Source organism: Zonotrichia leucophrys, chromosome 3 (assembly GCF_028769735.1).
Source record: "Zonotrichia leucophrys gambelii isolate GWCS_2022_RI chromosome 3, RI_Zleu_2.0, whole genome shotgun sequence".
Lineage (NCBI taxonomy): Eukaryota > Metazoa > Chordata > Aves > Passeriformes > Passerellidae > Zonotrichia > Zonotrichia leucophrys.
The window spans coordinates 69,928,166-69,940,157 of record NC_088172.1 but is presented as its reverse complement, the minus strand read 5'-3'; the positions used below and the strand labels follow the sequence as shown (position 1 = coordinate 69,940,157).

The 11,992-nt window shown below is 51.7% G+C and overlaps 1 protein-coding gene across 3 annotated transcripts in view; it reads left to right on the top strand.

The window, feature by feature from the left end:
* Positions 1 to 9,212: 9,212 nt before the first annotated feature.
* Positions 9,213 to 11,992, top strand: part of TJAP1 (tight junction associated protein 1) — a 40,149-nt gene continuing 37,369 nt past the window's right edge. For 2 of the 3 annotated variants that reach the window (XM_064708707.1, XM_064708704.1), the window contains exons 1-2: positions 9,258 to 9,397; positions 10,400 to 10,474. The gene's annotated coding sequence lies outside the window, so the exon portion shown is untranslated. Of the gene's footprint in view, positions 9,398 to 10,399; positions 10,475 to 11,992 lie in introns of all 3 variants that reach the window. The other variant, XM_064708705.1, reaches the window with a different exon arrangement.

Sequence of the window (11,992 nt, the reverse complement as noted above, 5' to 3'; positions counted from 1 at the left end):
AGCTCTGCTGGCCTCAGGACCCAGTAAGAGCCCAGGCACAAGCCCATCAAAGCCAAGGTCTCTGCCGGCTCTGAGCAGGGACCCCTCCTTGCTCATCCTTGGCATGCCTGGACAACACAACCTGATTGAGTGATAAATAGGGGCCTACCACCCTGCCTACCTCTGCAGGAGCTGCCTCCTTCCTGCCTCCTTCCTGCTGGCCTGTCAGCCGGGAGCCCTGTTCTTTCCTTGCCCTCTTCCTCCTCCCGTCTCTATCACCCTACAGACAGAGGGACAGAGAAGTCCAAACCTCCTGCTTAGGTTGCTCCATCAGCTCTTCGGAAATTTGCGAGACAGGTGTGCACCAGCTCTGTCCTGAAATGCTTCCTGTGATTCTACATCCATTCTCATCCCCTGCTCAGCCTGCTTCCAAGCCCTGATTCCTACCATGTCTGGAGCTTGCAGCAAAAAGGAGAGGGTGAAGTACAGATTCTGGTACTTGGTTTAAAACCAGACAGCTTCTCTTTCCATCACTACAGCTCTAGGACCTGGAATGATCCACATTTCTGCTCTGACACCCACAACACCCTGCCTTGCACTCTTTGCCAGTCATGGTTGGAGGCCAAGGGCTTACTGGTGACACCTCCAGCACTGAGTGTAGGCTGCTCAGCCTCAGCCTCACCTCCTCCTTGACATCCTACCACCTTCACTAACTGTGTCAGAGAGAGCACCACCTCCTGCAACATTCTCATCTGCTCCCACATTCCTCGCTGGGATCTGCCCTGGTCCTGACCGCACTGCACTGCAGCGTCATTGCACAGCTGTGCCCCGGTGCCCTTAAACCTCACCTGCTTGAACGTGCCTGAGGAAACCCTCTGGATGCTGTGTGTGCATTTGAATGGGCAGAGAGGAGGGGGCCTGCAGAGGGACACTGGCACATGCCAATATCCATAAGCATCTGCACCCACAGCAGGAGCACGGTGAGAGAGGGCGATGGGGCGAGGGTGCAGCCAGCAGAATGGGAATCATGGCTCTCCCTGTGCTGCCTCTCTCGGAGGTGAGAGCTGTACCAGCAAGTCAGGCCTGTCCAGGCTGAGGAGATAAAGTTGGTTGCTGAAGATCTGAGCTCCGAGGAAGGGGAATGAAGAACAAAATCCAGGGTGGGATTTCAGAAGGTGGGATATCTGAGGAAATGATGTGTTTTGCGGCTTGAGGTTTGGCTTTGCATGTGAGTACCACAGAGAGAAGCAGGCAGGGATGGATGGGAGTAAAAGGGGAATACAGAGGAGGGAGAAGAGACTCATGCAATATGGACCTTGGGTGCACTCCTTCCTCCACACTGAAGGGCTCCAGTCCCATCCCCAGACACTATCCTGTGTCTCAGGTTCCCTGTGTCAGTCCATGGACTGCCCAGTACTATTTATTCAGAGCAGCTCTATTTGCAGACCCAAGAAGTGGGCATTGAAGGGATTCCTGTGCTTGGCTTAGACCCTGCTCTACTAGGCTCTGATCCCTGCTATGCCATCCCTAGAGGCGTCTCAGATGGAACAGCTGCTGGATCAGAATTAGGAAGGATTTTTTCCTAGCCATAAGAGTCCCTCCATGGCTTTTCCCTCCAGTGAAGGAAATCCCACAAAGCAGGGACCTGCAGTGGGAACTGGAGCAACATCTTGTCATGGTTTCCCCTCCAATGCATGCTAGATGAAGACTCCCTCCCCCGCCATCATCCCAACACACGGTCACCACTCACAGACAGAGGGAGGAATTACCTGTCAAAACCAGCTGAAGCTGCTTCCCTTTCTTCCGGAGTCTGGAACTTGCACCTTGGAGGCAGCCAGACATCAGGGACAAGAAGCAGATGGTGGGCTGAGAAAACAGATAATGTTGCCTCCTCTCCTTCACAAAGAAGCCTTCTCCAGAGCGGAAACTCTTCCCTGTGCAGAAGCCCTGAGAAATTCAGTCCTTCCTGCTCACTTTAATTCCTTAAGAAAGGCAGAAAAGCAGCACAAAGACGCTGGAGAAAGACTGCAAACACCTCTGAGCTGCCAACTCAAATGATCATCCTCTTCAGCTTTTCCTCCGGGTCACCCTCTCCGCCCTACGCACAGCACCAGCCCGGGGTCTCTAGGTTAAAACAAATGTTCTCCCCCATCCCACCCCCCGTGCTTTTCCAATTCCACCCCAGCCCACAACAAACAGCAGCTCGCTGGCCCTACAGCCATGTAACCCAACCCCAGCCATTGTTTCCCTTCCACAAGGTCTATATTTGACTTTGCAGCAGCACCGTGGCTGTGCATGTGTGTGTGTGTGTGCATGTGTGTGCACTCTCTGCACACACACGCTCTGATATTTGTTCAGAGCTTCATTCCCCAGATGCCCGGGATTGCTTAGGAATAGCTTCCATGGGCAGTAGGTGTTTGTGCCTTCAGCGGGGAAGTGGAGGGGGCAGGCAAAAGAGGAGCAGGGAGGGGGTGGGAGTTGAAGGTAGGAAACCTGCTGGCTCTTTTCTCGCTATTTGCACCATCTCGATGCTCTGCCACATTGTGGAGCGTGGCCAGGCTGGCAGACAGTGATGCATGCACTCAACAGCGGAACTGATGGCATATCCGGGGAATGATGGAGAAAAGGACAAGCTGTGGTCTTGGTGACTCTATCTGGTGTTACCTTGCCCCAAGTTTTGCTCTCTGGTGGCAAAAATGCTCTTAAGCCTCCAAAAACTCTTCAAATCTTCCTAGGCTGAGACCACCAGAAATGCCACTTGGAAGTACCCAATTCCCTTGGCCCGGTGGTTTTGCGAGGGATGCCTCAGGGAATGGGAGCTGCCCTTGGACTCACCTTCCTATGTTCCAGTACTGCCCTAAGAGTAGCCATCCTGGGCTTCCCTAATATGTATTTTGTATTTGCCCAAAGCCTCCAGAAATGCTGCCCAGGTCCAATATCACAGTCCCTGTATCACAGACCCCAGAGTATCTGGGAACACTGCCTAGACTTGGCATGAGCTCCTTTTATTTCCTCCTTTTGTGACCTGCCAGGATATAAGGCAAAAGGAGAAAAAAGTGCAATCCAAATGAATGACAGGGAGAATTACTTTTATCCTAAACACTGATGATCCAATGAACTCATTGCCACTGGGTAACAAGAAAAGGCATTCATTAAAAAAACCTGACTAGACATTTATATAGACAATGAGAATAAATAGGAATGAACTCCAAAGAGCTATAAACCCTCTTGCTCCAGGGCATTGAAGATGAGTTCTAGGCAATGGTAAAAGGAGAAGATTTCCACAAGGGCAGATTCTGCAGTAATTTTGTGCAGGGCAATGTTTGTACCTTTCCCTGTTTGTACTTTTCCCTGAGCCATGCAGGCCCAGCCCTGGGAGACAAAAGGATGCTGGCATGGGTAGGCACCATCCATGCACACATTTACCCACTGCACACATTTACCATTAGCAAGGCTGAGGCAGGATGAACTCTGTGGATGCCCTGATGCCCTGGAGATGTCCTGGAGAGGTGATTCCCAGCTGCTCCAAGCCAAGTGTCAGCCTCCATCCAAGCTTCTGACCATCAGCTTGCTTCTCCTCCTCCAGAGCCAGATGCAGGGAGTTCTCATCACCAGGGCTGCTGCTGCTTCCTGAGGGGTGGTCTGCACTCTCCACCGGCCTCCAGGCAGCTGCTCTGTTGGGACTGACTAAAATCTGCCTGCCTGCTGGACTGCTCCACTAAAACAGATCCTCTGAATGTGGGAGAATGCATGTGTCACTGTGATGGACCTGAGCTCAGTGCCCGACAGCCTTCAAACCTGCTGTGAGGAGCAGCAAAAGTAAGCTTAAGTCACACGTTATTTTGAGATACAGATCCCTCAAATCCACCCTCAGTACTTCAATCCAAGCCAAGGGTACCAGAGGAAAAAAAATTAAAGAGAAAGATTAAATACTAGAGGAAAAATATCTAGACTTGAAGAGGGGGAAAAGGAGAGTGATGTATGTGCGGAGGGCAGTTAGAGAAAAGAGGTTTTACCTGTGTCCCCATAGCTCAAAAGGCTGAGTAAACCCCCTTCAAAAAACCCTCAGGAGTTCATGAGAAGGTGTAGGATCTTGTTTTGCCCTGTGATTTCTGGCTTCCCTCTGGGTGCATGTACAATAGTTAATGTCAGGGCTCTCCCAAGGGCACTGATTCAGGGGGTGTATCCATTCCCCCCACCAGCCTGCTGCTGCCAGGAGGAGGTCTGGAAGGGCTGGAGTGGGAAGGAGATGTCTGCCAGGCATTCCCTTTGCTGGCACACACCCGTGGGTGCCTCAAAGCCCATCTCCAGCTATGCATTCTCCCTTTGCCTTTCCAGCTGGCAGCTGTAGCAATGAAACCTCTTAATCTCACCAGGAGCACGCAGGCATTTAATGGGAGACTCTTGAAGCAAATCTTTTGTGCTTTCTTGGTGCTTGCCTCTGAGCTTGCTCCTGGGTGTTTACAGGGGATGGCAGATCGTGGTGTTTGCAGTGAAACCTGGCAGGAGAGCCTGTTGCAGAGAATGTCAAGGTCATTTCATGGAACTGTGGCCTGTGCTTAGAAAGACTTGAACCCTGGCTGCAGAGGAGTCCATAATTAGCAGCCCCAGGGGATGTGGACGAGTGTTGGGAGGGAGGCTAATTGTAGACTGCCTGTCTCCTTGGCCTTCAGCAGCTCCCGTGAAGCGAGGAGCGGTGTGCTCAGCCAAGCACCAAGCGTGTCCTAGGGAAAGGTAATTCCTCCCTGGCCTGCCTGGACCCGTCCCTATAAACAACAAGAGCTCCACGGGGAGAGCAGTGCTGCAGATTTCATGGAAAAAAAAAAAGGCTCTGTGAGTTGGAGGTGCATGCTAGCCACACAGAAGGCTTTTTTGAGAGACAACACACAGCCATGTGTGTCTACATGATAAAGTCCACGAGTCCCTGCTCTGCCTCAGAGGGCTTGGGGGATCAGCTACTCCCTCCCCATTTGTGTTCCGTGGTGAAGTGCCAAGCCCGGCACCCCAGTGTGGGGTGTCCTCGCCTTGCACATGGCAAGCACTGTGCCCAAAGGTGGATGAAGCCCTGTGTGCCTGCACACACCAAGGAGAGCTGGTGTTACACCTAGCCCTCTGCCACCTCCCCATACGCTCCAGGAGATATCCTCCCCCTTCCTCTCCACATACTTTTAACTCAGTTCATTTCAAACACTTTATTAGCATGACAAGCTAAACAAGTTTTGACGAAGGGGAAGGGAGGCAGAGCCCCTTGAGTCTTGGTCTGAGGCTGACACAGTGACTCCAGCCTTTGCTTCCTATGGGGTTTTGCCTTGCATTGGAGCAGCCGTCCTGCCTGTCAGGCACATTCTCTCCACTCCTTCACCAAGGTAAATCACTGATCCAGGAGGGCCCTTCAGTCTCTGCTGCACAGCAGCACTCATGCTGGATTTAGCACCCAGCGGAGTGAAGAATTTACAGTGAGCTTTGGTGAGGCTAAGGTGAGTCTGCCAGGAGGAGAAACTGTGCAGTGCTGGGGCAGCTCCTTCTGTAGGGGGCTGACCTCGAGGAGCTGTGGTGTGGGTCCCAGCTGGGAACTGAGTTTTTCTGGAAAAAATACCCTGAATAAGGCCACAGCCCAATACCTGGTCCCTTGCAGAGCCCTGCAACTGTGCAGAGTAAGAGTTGGAGGCACCTGTACGGGGCTCAGTGCAAGAGCTGGGATCGTGGCATGGAGCTGGCGGTGAGCAGAGAAATGAGTGGGATGCCACAAACAAATACTTGAGGTCAGAAAACCCCAATTTCAGCTGCCTGCCCCCAGGAGTGATGCAGCCAGCACAAAGTGAGTGCAAAGAACACGAACATGCCACTGCCAGGCTCTGCTCTCTGTGCCTCACGTGGAAATACTGCACGTCAGCAAGAGGCAAGAGCTCACTGTGGCTGCACAATTTTGTGGCTGGTTAGAAATGGCCAGTAGGGGTCACTGATATATATTTAATTAATTCTATTTTTATGCACACACATTTATAATATACAGAAGACTTGCATAGGCAGCATTTGTGATGGACAAGCATTGATGTGCAGCATATCCTTCAAGCACAGAGGCTGGGGGAAAGTGCCCCTGTGTATGTCTGAAACACCAGTGTGAGCTGTATGTAGTACTCTGCTCTAACCCGTGATGGCATGAAACCACTGAGCTGTGCCAAGCACCCGCGTGCTGCAATGGTGGATTTTTGTCATTGTTCTCCAGTTCTGCCTTCATCTTCTGTTTCATATTCACAGAGGTGCTTTGAGAGAGATTCAAAAGATACAGAGATTCAAGCCTTGAGGGCAGGATATTGTGTCTGCTTGTCTTTCTGTGCAGTGCCCAGCACAGCTACATCCCAGCCACAGCGGGTGCCTTTGGGGAATCCCATAAGACAAACAGCATTTTGGGTTGGGTCAGCACTGTTTTGTTCTTCAGGCACTGATGCTAGGGAATGTGTTTGCTTGTGAAAAGACTCTGGTGGTTTTTTGAGGGTTGAATCTCTACTAAACTCAAAATTGAGTCCCAGCCCTCACTCTTACGTGGTGGGATGGCCTGAACTATACACGTGGGTATGTTTTTAGCAACTGTTTTATTGGCGGGTTGGCTGTATTTGTCTGGTAGGTGTATGCTCCAGGCATACTGGCAGAGTGTGCTTGGCTGTCCAATTCGGCATCCACAGACTTGTTTGACTGTCACAGGCTGGCAGTATTTCACTGATCTTATTGTTCCTGAAATGCTGTTAGTTTTGGGTGCTGAGCTCCTCTTGTATTGGCCTATCCCAGAGTGAAAACTCTGCTTAAACTAAGTCTCAGGTCTTTTGGTTTTGGTGGGCTCTTCCATCCAATAAACATCTTTTGCCTATGAGGCTTTCCCAGCTGATGTCTACTGGGGAATCCTCTGTGCAACTGGAGTTAGAGAAGTAGCAGAGGAGGCAAGTGTTTTATAGGGGTCCCTTCACCACTGCAACTCTCAGGCAGGTGACAGCCTCCAAGTCAGCCACCAAGGGGCTGTCCAGCACCCGCCATCTTCCTCATTTGACCAGGTTTGATGGAAAACTTGAGAGGACCAAGCCTGCACTGCCTTCTTCTGGTGGGGAGACATTATTTCTGGCATCTCCTTTTTCACTAGCCAAGACCATAGGCACTTCAGAGGGATTTGTCCTTCCACAGGGTGGCACCTGCCCCTCCAGGGGTTCCTTTTATTCAGTTACAAGGGTCTATATAAAGTGCTGCCAGCTGGAAAGTATTTTGAAGAGATTCCTCCCTGCTCTTCACTAAGGGTCATAAATTCAGCTGGTATTTGAGAGAATCTCAAATGTACTTCCAGGACTGTTTGCTGAGGGCTTTACATCCGCCAGAGGCCCCTTAAAATAAAAGGATTATTGGGAGTCAAGTGTTAGATTACCTGGTGCTTGTTAATTGAACTTCAGAGGCTTTAGCGAGCAACTGGCTCTAGCAGGGAGCTGCACTTTGGTATTAATGGTGTTGTATAAATGAATCTAATGTAACCCAGCGTCATGCTTCTGCATCATGTCACAGCTCTGGGCTCAGGCAATGCTGATCCAGCTCACAGGCATACCGGATATGGGGAAAGGCAGGGCGGATGTGTGTGGAGAGGAAGCAGGATTGGGAACCAAGGCCTTTGGGATCTGAGGGAAGAGTGTTTTTTGGTGCTCGAAGCAGGTGACTGGTGCTCAGCCAGCCTAAGTTGAGTTCCTGTCTCCCTTTGGTGGTCTGACCTTCACATCTGATTTTGAGAAGAGTTGAGTTTAATGGAAGCAGTGAATGACAAGACTGTCTGAAAATAAGTCTCTCTTCTTCATTCAGGGCTTGTTTCACCAGGACTTGCCAAAAGTTTGTAGATCCTCCTCTGACAAATCACTAAAAGAGAGCAAAGTACTCTAATCATTGCTGCCATCAGTGCTCACCCACGGAAACCTGAACAGAGCACAGCTGTGAAGGCTCCAGGGCAGCAAGGCCCAGTGGAAACGAGAAACCTCATCAGCTATGAAAATTTCATCAGCTGGCGCTGTGGAAGCAAGAATCTGGAAGTACAGAGCAGATGGGCAGCCTGGATTCTTGGAGCCATTGTCCTTCTGCTTGTTATCTGACTCCAGCACAGGGAGGATTTGGAGAATTTATGGGGGCACAAGTACCGAAGGCTTTCTTGAAATATCCCTGGCTGACGCGCGGTGTGCTGCAGACGGCACTTGCTGGGCGCTCGGCAGACGTTTTTGCACAATATTGCCAAGGTCATGGAAGTGGGGTCCTGCTGAGCACCTGTCTTTCATTGTGTAAGAGAGGGGACCATTTGGGCAGTGTGCAGTACTGTGAGCCTGGTACTCCCTGAATGTAAATCTGAAGGCTTTGTAAATGTAGTAGTACGATGAAGAACATCATGTGAGTTCTATCAGGACTTTTCTGAACTGGGCAAATTTCCTCAGAACTAGGCTCCATTGTTTACTGTGTGAATCATCAATTCATGAGATGTTTGAGAAAGAAAGGATAACAGGAAATGGAAGTAGTGGGTGAGTAAGTCTATGCACTGGGCATGAAAAGCAATGGAAAAAGTACCTGTCTGCACTCAGAGTGGAATAAATGGGATGATTTGGTTAGAAATTAAAATGTACTGATTTTTCAAAGACCCAAGACTAGAACAACGCAGTGGAAGATTTTACAAATGAATACCAAAGCACATTCACAAATTGTGCCAGGGTTTGACTAGCTCTTGCCTGGCACACGCTGTCCTCAGCACCTCTCCTTTAAGAAGCGGAGAGTTGTCCCTGGGGGGGTTCAGGTGGGTTTCTCCAGTTTCTACTCCGCCTTTCTGACCTGCTCCCACGGTTGGGTTTCTATTTCCCTAGCGGCAGGCTGGGATACACCCCAGGCTGTCGGGTCATTTCTCAGAACAAGGGACACGCAGGAATGGGCAGGAGCAGTTCCTAGCCCCGGCACTGACAGCGGCAGCACCCGTCCCGCCGTCCCTCAGGGTGTTCCTAGTCCCCGGGGCAGGCGGGAAGGGACAGGAGCGGTTCCCAGCTCCCGTCCCGCCGTCCCTCAGGGTGTTCCCAGGTCCTGGGGCAGGCGGGAAGGGGCAGGAGCGGCTCCCGCCCCCCGGCACTGACAGCAGCAGCTCCGCTCCCGTCCCGTCCCGTCCCGTCCCGCCGCCCCTCGCGCTGCCGGGACCGCCCCGCCCCGCCCCCCGCGCCTGCCGTCCGATGACGCAGCCGCGCCGCGACGTGGGGATTCCGCCGGATTACCCGGCGTGCCCCGCGGCAAAATGGCGGCCTGAGGCGAGAGAGCGGGGCTGGGGCCGGGCGGGGGCAAAGTTTGGGGCGGGCCCGAGGCGGGGCCGAACCGGGGCCGAACCGGTCGCAAAGTCACTGGGACCCCCGGTGGAGCCGAGCCCGACTGGGTCAGAGCCGGGCTGGGGCTCCGGGGGCGGGGAGCGGGGAGCGCGACCGGCTGGGGACGAAGCCCCGGGCGGGGCCCCTGCGCTCCTGGGCCTCTGCGGGCTCCGGACGGCGCCCAGCGAGCGGGGTGGGCCTTTCTGGCCACGTGTGTGGCGAGGAATTGTAGAGTTCCCCGAGGACAGCGGGTTCGGGCGGGTCGCACCGTGGCCGGGGGGGACTCAGGCAGGCCGGGCGGGGGCCGGGCGCGGGGGGACGGCGGGGCCCCGGGAAGGGACGGGCTCCGTGGGGAAGGGGGTGATGCCCCTGCCTCAGCCATCGAGGCGTTACCGAGCGCTTCTCCCGGGGAGACACCCGTGTCAGGGAGCAGCGCAGGCACGGGGTCGGCAGGCAGGACCTGGTGCACGCAGGGTGTAGCTGTTTCTGAGCGATGGAGAGTTGGGTGCTGTGATGGAGAGTTGGGTGGTGTGGGGGATGAGAAAGCAGCATCTCTGCAGGGAGTAGGAGCTGCAAAGCGGAACAAGTCTGGGCCAGCTGGTGTGTTAAAGAGCCGGAGTGTAACTGGCAGAGGCCGCGTTGGAAGGGAAGAATCAGCATTCCTCTGGTGTCAGACTCGGCAAGGGTTAATGGGAAATTCTTTGCCAGCCTGGGCATCTTCTCAAGGGGTGCTTCCCCCTGTAGAAGTGTGCAGCCTCTGGGAACGTGGGGGGACTTTAAAGGAAAACAGGAGAACAGTAAATTCTGTACTGCTTCTGGCTCTGAGCTTGAGCACTCTGCCTAGAACAGAGTAAAGGGCTGAGTGCTAATACACAGATTTTTGTGTGTGCATGAGGTTGCATTGGTAGGCATCAGGGTGTGCAAATGATACACAAATCTGGCAAGGCTGAGAATGACCTAGATTTGAGAGATGCCAGGTGGATCTTGTCCACTGAAAAAAATCATCCATCACAGGAAGATAGTTCTGTGCCAGTGAAAACTTTTCATAGCTATGTATTTCTGTTTTACAGATTCAGAGAAGGAACTGGGATAAAGGGCCTCTATAAAATGAAGCCATGAATCCTCACTGAATCTTCAGAGAGCAGGTAAGAAAGCCAGGAATGATCTGATGCTGAGTCAGACTGTGTTCTTCTTGTATCACTACCTGAATTTTTTGAGAACGTGTGAACCACATACCTGAAGCAGTGGCCGTCTTTGTGGTGTTCTCTGCATCCTAGTAGGCCTGTGTTGCCAGAATTGAGAGGTCAGGGGTGTCAGTGAAATGGGAGTGACCCTGAGAAATTCAGTAAGAGCTTCTGCAAAGAAAGGTTCAATTAAAGATGTAAGCCAGTGCTGTTGACATGCCATCTGGGAAAGCAATCTTTAATGTGCTCTATCAGTGCCAAAGTAGCCATGCTGTCTGTATCATTCACAAGGGATCTGCCCAGCCATAATCTGAATGAAATCCTTTCTGGTGGTCCTGCTTTTGCAATAATGGCAGTGTCAAAGCTAGGGGATTCTGGTGGCTCTCTGTTCTGTCAGATTATTTGTTTCCAGACAAATATTAACTTTTCCTGTGATGGGTGGTGCAGGTGCACCTGAGCTCACTGTTGACATGCAGTTGAGAGGGGCAGCTGTTTGGTACCCAGCAGCTGTTTTCTTGATTGTACACTGTCAGATCACCTTTATAACAACTCCTTGCTCTCTTCACTTCCTAGTGGATCACTGCAGAAAGCACCTGTATCCATCCCAGCAGTGCTTTGCATACAGTGTGGTTTAGCTTCTGGGTGTTAAATCAGCACTTCAGCTACCAGCTCTTAGCTGTGGTATCAAGAGGAGTTTTTCATTCCTTCCCAGGCACCCAGTGCTCTTGGAATCCTGTGAATGCATTTCAGCAGGGCCAGTGGAGTTCCAAAGGGCAGCCCATGGTTATCTTCATCTTTAATATTAACAAGGCACTGGGTCAGGAGGGGATGAGTTACTTGCCAAGACCTGTTGCCTCTTCACTCTCCAAACCAGCTTTCTGAACTAAAGATGACCTTGTGTGTTTTTCCACTCTGTTTCAAGTTGTTTGTTGGCTGCTGCTAAGTCACTTGCTTTGCAGCCAACAAACCCTCAGCTCTTATCTCTGCCATCCACCCTAAATACAGTCATGGTATAGCTTGTCAGGGAGATAGGCTAAAGCCTTGAAAAAGTTGTAGTCTTTTGCAAGTCTGCCTGCTTCTTGTCTCAGAGCAGAACAAATCAAGTCAGATGGACAAAGGATTTTTGTTTGGCTTGCTAGTCTGAATGGGATCAGAGCTGGCTTGGAAAAAGGGCTTGTGGCAGCTGCTGTGGCATATAAAGTGTTTTTAAAAAGGCAAAGAAAGCCAAGCTGTTTGAGAAAAATGTAACTGTATTTTTTGGTAGTCAGTTTGATGCTTGTGAGTCTTAGAGGCTGATGGTTTTTCTGAAAGTGAGCTCCTTAACCTGTTAAAATGTCTGCCATGTTTTATGGAGAATCCACTGAAAACTGGATTCTGAGATTTCCATGTGTCACCAATCTACAGTGTGGAGCAAGGAAGCAGTTCTGGAGGTTGTGTCCTGCCTAATTTACTGTGTTAGGTGTTCGTTGTCACGGGCCT